The sequence below is a fragment of the Leptodactylus fuscus genome, chromosome 5 (genome assembly GCF_031893055.1).
Source record: "Leptodactylus fuscus isolate aLepFus1 chromosome 5, aLepFus1.hap2, whole genome shotgun sequence".
Taxonomy (NCBI): Eukaryota; Metazoa; Chordata; class Amphibia; order Anura; family Leptodactylidae; genus Leptodactylus; species Leptodactylus fuscus.
In genome coordinates this window covers 2,763,917-2,771,323 of record NC_134269.1, presented here as the reverse complement: position 1 = coordinate 2,771,323, position 7,407 = coordinate 2,763,917, and the positions used below count along the sequence as shown (strand labels likewise).

General features: G+C 40.4%; 1 pseudogene; it reads right to left on the bottom strand.

The window, feature by feature from the left end:
• Nucleotides 1-252: 252 nt before the first annotated feature.
• Nucleotides 253-7,407, bottom strand: part of LOC142204274 (olfactory receptor 6B2-like) — a 28,560-nt pseudogene continuing 21,405 nt past the window's right edge.

Genomic DNA, 7,407 nt, shown 5'->3' with positions numbered 1-7,407 from the left:
CAAAGGCCCCTGATTAATCTCAGCAGTCACAGGTGGCAGGAACTTCTACCAAAACAAGAATCTGGAGCAGCATTACCGTACCATGATGAGAAACATGGGTGAGTATGTTGTTATATGTTTTTTCCCCTTCCCAGGTGCAAAACACCAGTCAATCAAATTTCTCGGCTGATGCAAGACCGGAATTATTTCTAAGTTCTGGTGTATTAATAAATCTGGTGCACTCCCGAGTAACAGAATAGAAGTCAATGCTACTCATGGACTGGTGTAGGTGTCCTGTATGACGCCAATTATGGTGCGAGTTATAGGAAATCTGATCCAAATCTGTGAAAATTGCCTTAAGAATGGATTCATCTGTTTTTCACACAGCCTCGTGTAAATATCGCCTAAGATGTTCAGCATCAGAAGGAAGCAGAAAACTGGTGGAAAGGAAAAATCAAGATGGAGAAAAGCATTAAATTCGCACAAGCGCTATAGTTGTCTTAGAAAGACTTTGCCCTCTGCGCATGAACTTACAAGGTCTATGGAACAGTAATGTAGTCCTTGCACTGCATTGAACAAAAGTATTTAAATTTGCTCTTACCCTTGTACATAAAACTAATATACATGACAATAATAGAATAAATAATACAATTCCGATCTTATACTATGTTATGGGAATGACAAATTCTGAATATGGCCATTGTACAATCTTCTAATTATAATAGGAGGGTCCTTACTTCAGGGGTCATTAAGGTTGGATCCATGTTAGACAATGTGACAGTGATCACGCTGTATTCTGCTGTGCTACCATTTTGCAGGATGGCCGGTGTACCACCGATGTGAAGGCTCTTCATGGACCACAGTGCACTTAAGGCCTTATGGAGTCCACCACCACCGAGAAGTCTATGGAGAATTCCACAATTAGAATTACCAATAACTAGTTAAAGAACAATTACATATCACACAATATGGGCGCGTGCTATAGAAGACTCTGGTTACATTTACCAAACAGTGTTTATACTGTAAAGCTATTCCCATACAGTGTGAACATGCTCCAAAGTTTCCTCAGAGAAATTGTATAAGATGTATTCCTGCAAACCGATTACGGCTAATGTGCAAGATGTGGAATGCAGAGTTTTGGTAGCTGCTGAAAAAACTTTTATTGAGGTCAGAAATTCATTACCATACGCCTTCTTTTTATTGTAGCTGGTGAGCCCCATATTTATGTAAATTTGTTTTCCTATCAATCTGTCTTTGGAGTATGGGAGGAAATCCATGCAAACACGGGGAGAACATACAAACTCCAGGCAGATGTTGTCCTTAACAGGATTCGAACCCAGGACTCCAGTGCTGCAGTGCTAACCACTGAGCCACCATGTTGCCCCTCATTACTATACTTCTATCACAGATTGCTGTGCGTAGCCTGTAATAGAAGAGAATGGACTTACATGGACAAGATACTGCAATACAAATTACCTAGGGAGTCTAAAAATGTAATAAAGAAGAAAAAAATCCACAAAAACTATACTTGAAGGAATCCTGATGGTGAATTCCTACAGGTCATAGAGTAATTCTACTCCACAAGAGATATAAATTGGGCCCCAATTGCAGATTTGCCACAGACCCGCTCCTGACTTTAGTCTTTGCATATCACCCAGTGCATATATGGTGTAGCTCGGGGCAGATAGCACCCTTCTTATTGCTAGTAAGATGTGGCCTAATAGGCGCTCAAGCACTGAACAGCCAATGTATAGTAGCTGAACTTACCAGCAAAGTCGCAACGGTTGCATCGGACAACTCTCTATGAATCTCAGAATCCCAAAGCTCACAGGGGTGTCAGTTAAAGTCTTTGTTGCCCAGGATAATGCGTACTAAACCCACATGGACTCTGCTACTCAGAACTATCTCCACGTAACGCTCTGATAACTTCTGGGACATGGTTGAGAAGCTCCAAACACGACCTGGCTTTGGCTTCTACTAAGTTGACATCTGGACTGACTTCCAAAAGGCCAAAGAACTTTATCCTTCATGGTGAGTATTTCTACCCCAGTGGGGCAAAAAATACTGCGTCTCAATGTGTGTAAGGGGCTGGTTTTCACCACCTTCTAAATCTACAGGCAAAATAAAATATATATATTTACGCCTGCAAAATATCGATTCACCAACACTATAAAAAAATTGGCTAGACTAAAAAACAAAAAATACAAAAGACAAACAAATCCCTTTTAGACTGCAGCATTACACATTGTGATTAATACCCAGAACACTCCCGGCCGTGTAAATTCAGTGCTCAAAAATATTTAGTGAAATAAGAAAAAAAAATTAAAAAATTGAACAATGTAACTTCACAGCATAAATCATACCGCAGATTGAACGATACGCAGTATCAGAAACATGTATTTAACCACTGATATAATTCCCATTGGGACCTCTGTGGAGTATTTGCAAGTGGTCCCCGCAGAACAAGGTACCTGTGAGAGTCTCAGCAGTGTTCTGGGATCCTGAGGGTCTCACAGGTGCTTTCTTACAAAAAAATAATGCAAAAATTAACCACTAAGAAATAATTTTTGAAACAGAAGAGGGTAATAGAAGGGTTTGTTCTAAGATTTGGATCATTTTCTTTGCTTTTGTCTGAGGTCTGACTTTAAGGATCTGGTTTGCACTTAAATGTAGTGATCAGCTACGGGTTTTGGCCATGGACCGCATGGCCATGCCTCTAATTCTTAGTTATCACTGACATAGCGGATGGAGACAGAAGTGTTACTTCACGCTTCCAGACTCTGATGCAAAATATGTAATGGGGGCCCCCATTTACGATGGGCGATGGCCAATACTGGTGTCTTTTCATGTTGTGAGAGGCCTTTTGGCCCTCTGAGGCTCTCATGCCCCTAGAGATGGATGGAGAAGTGGAAAGTAGAAGGTAGTTTAGGACAGTGGATAAGGAGATCCATACTGTATGTTACAGATGACTTATTCGGTTTATAATGGACCAGGTTTATACATTTTCCAAAAATTTAAAGTTTCGCTGAATTCAAAATTTTTGGGGGTTTACCACCCACAAATCATCATTATACTCTGTGGTCTCTTTCCAGAGAAGGCGCAGAAATACAAACACTGATATTCCCCTCCCCAGGGCTCTGGCGCACTGTCCGGTCCTATTTCACTACATCTTCCACCTCGTAGATGACACCACTGATGCCGAGTCACCGCTGAGGCCTGTCATTGGACCTCAGCGATGACACGGAGTGCGGCTACCCCATGATGCTTTTGCCTGAACTGAAACATGTGGGTGATTCTCACAAATATTTGTGAAACAAATCTCACTAGGTTCACCTGACAAAATCACAAAGTCATATTCTGAAATTGAATGTAGAAAAATAAATTCCAAATTTGTATCTGCACAAATGACAGAAGTCTGGCAGCAAAACTTAAGGTCCTGGAGGAAAACATTGATGTAGTTGGTGTGTCTACGACATTTCCAGACTCCTCACATGATGGGGCCATCGATATTGAGAGATTTTGGTCAAAAAAAGGAGGAAAAGTAAATAAATATGATATAAGTGATGGGACAGCAAGTGAAACACATAAGGGTGAAGATTGTGAGACTGATGGAACCTCGTAGGTAGAATTACAAAGGGATGGAGCCAGTGATGAAATACTTCCATGGTCCACATGGATAAGACAATACAAGCTAGTGTCCTGATGGCTGGAACTGGTTCATAGAATTGACCCAATGTCTGACTGTATTTAGATTGTCCTTCTCACACTCTCGCCCCTTCTCCTGCCCATCCCCCCTCCCCCAGCCTTTTACTTATGTGTATAAGTCATGTCCTCTCTTCTTTACTTTCAATTAAATAAGTTTACATTCCCCATATGACATAATGTTACTGTTATAGATGACTGGGCGCCCTGTTATTTGTCTGCCCATTTTCTACTATTTGCTTAAATTGTTTAAAGAATGTCCAGGTTCCATCCACAGAATAGGTCATCAGTATGCGGTCTGTGGAGGTTCAGCACCCAGACCCCACACAGATGAGCTGTTTCAGTAGCTGCAGTGGGTGGGGCATACATGCAGACTCCGCCTAGTTAAGCAGCAGCCACTGCATAGTGATGGTTCCAAGGAACTGCAGTGCTGTCCTATTACATACATGGGCGCAGCCGGCACACACTGCCCATGTACTGCATTAGCTTCCAGCACCTACTACTGTATCAGCTCATCTGTGCAGGGTCAAGGTGTCAGACCCCCACAGATCACATACTGCTGATCTATTCTGTGGATTGATCATCAACATGAAAACTCAATTTGTGCCTAAAAGTCACCTTAATACCTTCCTAACATTTGACATACATGTACTTCATAATGTCGGGCACAGAATATTGATAAGGCTCAGGAGCTGGGCCCCTTCCTATATACTGTGAGTGTAGGCTGCATTATACAGCAGGCATCCAGCCATGATGGGTACCAGCAGTGATCATAATGGTTAACTATGTAGATGTCAGGATCAATTGCCATTGGAAACCACCATATTGGAAACGACCACTGCTTTATCAAAGAGGACAGTGGTCACTTGTCAGGACAGTGTGGAGTCTATCAAACCTCCCACTGTCCCATAGATCTTCTATCACATCCTGTCACATGCAGCGTGTAACAGGAGTGTGCTGATCGGACAATCTACTGCTGTTCAGAAGTAGAATGAGCAATGAAACCTTTCTAGGGTTCAATCCTGTAGAGGGACTAAGAGTAAAATTTAAAGATTAGAGTTTTAATAAAATATTTAACCACCTTCTTCCTTTATTTTACAAATAAAAATAAATTCTCAAAAAAAGCAAATTAGAAAATTAACAAATTATGTCATTTCAAAAAATTTTAAATTATTCATTTCATTTGGTGGATGCTGCAGAAGAAAAAAAAAAAATCAAAATAGGAATCAGAACCCACCAACAAATTTTTATTATACAGTTAACCCATAAAACCCTTTAAAAATGGTGCAACTGAGATTTTTTTTTTATTTTACCCCATTCACAATTTTTTTTTAGCGTACCACAACATCATTTGGAATATTGCAGTGCTAACATGAAATGCAATTTGTTGTGCACAAAACTAAAAAAAAAAAAAAAAAAAAAAAAAAAAGTTATAGTCTTTGGAAGAATGAAAGTAAAAACAAGAATAAAAAAAATTTGCCACAGTGTGAAGGGGTTAAAATGACCTTGACCACAAGTAATTCCATTCAGTCTTCAGTCGTTAGGTAATAGGTCATACATCCTTTTATAGTGGATGAATTGCATAGTTTAACACATACTGGATCAGAAAAGATTGGATCCCGATCGGCAATTGAGTAAGTTTCGGGTTTGGATGGAAAATTATCAGAAATCGGATTTTAAAAACGATCCTGAAATCTCAAGATCGGCTGAAGCCTAGTTGCCAACAAACTTCCAGGAGACTTTAGCCCCTGCCCAGGCCCGACCAACAACCCAACTGGATCCAACATGTTATAAACATGTTCTTGTAAAGCCTTCTTAACATCATTGTTCCTCAGACTGTAGATAATGGGGTTGATCATTGGGGTGAACACAGTATATAACAGGGAGAGGATCTTACTGACACTTAAAGTTTTTCCTTTTGTTGGCAAGACATAAACCCCAAATAGAGTCCCGTAGAATATGGAGACCACAATGAGGTGGGAGCTACAGGTGGAGAAGGCTTTCTGCCTACCAGTACTGGATGGGATCCTTAGAATGGTAACAATAATTTTGGCATATGAAAATATAACTATTATTATGGGAAGAAAAACAAATAAGATGCTAAAAGAGTACATTTCCATCTGAACATTGAAAGTATCAGAACAGGCAATTTCTAATAGAGGAACAAGATCACAGACAAAATGGTCAATGATGTTCGTCCCACAATAGTTCAGTAATGATGTTGAGATGACTGTAATCAACATAATGAAAAATCCAACCAACCAGGAGGAGACGGCCAATATCACACAAAATGTACTTGTCATGATGGAGGAGTAACGGAGGGGGTTACAGATGGCCACATATCTGTCATAGGACATCACAGTGAGGAGAAGACACTCTGTCGCTTCTGAGGCACTGAAAAATAAAAGTTGAGTCATACAACCGACAAAAGTAATTCTCCCCCCATTCCTGAGCAGAATGTGAAGTGTATTGGGGGCAATATCAGAGGTCAATACGATGTCATTAATAAAGAGCTGTGTGAGGAAGAAGTACATTGGGGTGTGGAGGATCCCACCAATAATATTATCAGGAGGTTCATGGAAACTGTAAAGCAGTAAACCACGAGAAGCAGAAAGAACATCACAGGCCTAATATTCTGACTGGCCTGGAATCCTAAGAGGATGAATTCTGTGACACTGGTCTCATTGTCCCTCTGCACATGGAACAAGAAGAAAATATATATCAGATATTGGTGAACTCATAACTAGTTACATAATCACAGTATTAGTTACATGATGGATAATGCTGAAAAAATGATGAAGGCATGTGTATATTCTCCGAAAAATAAGATAATCATAAGATTTCAGCATGTTACAGCAGCCTAGTAATACAGATACAGGATAATACACAGTAATATATTACAGACGTAGACACATATATGCTGAGAAGAGAAGATATACTAGGAGTCCATAGCAGCTAAGGAAAGGAAGAGAAAGAAGGAAGACCTCATGGTCATAATCATTAGTTCTCTGTGCGGAGTGATCTTCGCTTGGTCTGATGTAGATTATACAGCCTGGTGGTGGTTAGAAGGAAGGACTTGCGATAGCTCCTTCTCACACTTGGGGTGAAGCAGACGGTCACTTACAGTGCTGCCAAGTCCCATCAAGGTCCCATACATGGGGTGGGGTTTGTTCTCCCGCATGGAGCTCACCTCGGACAGTATCTTCTGTCACCCACCACCTGTACTGGGTCCAAGGGGCTCCCCAGGACAGAGCTGGCCCTCCTGATCAGCCTGACAAGTTTATTTCTGTCCCTGGTTGATATACTGCTCCCCCAGCAGGCCACACCAAAATAAATTCTTGACTCCAGGTTTACCATTCAGGATAAATCTCTAGATCAGCGTCTCATTTCCAAAAATCTAGTTACTATAATTTGCAGATGGATATTTATAACCCTTATTGTCATTGGTTATCAGATAAGTTTCCAGCCTATGTTATATCCACCATTACTTATTAATGAGGTAGGACATTGCATATCATAACTACTCTAACTGTAAAGAATCCTTATACAAATATATACAATGCACACTCTCAATGACCTCACAACAATGCGTTTATAGGTCTTACCATTCGTACTAGGGTTATTAAATGGGAATGGTGCCTTTGCAACATAGCTTCCAATTAGTATTGCCATATAATTCAAATATACATTTGCATGACTAGCGTCAAATAAACAAAGCACAGAATA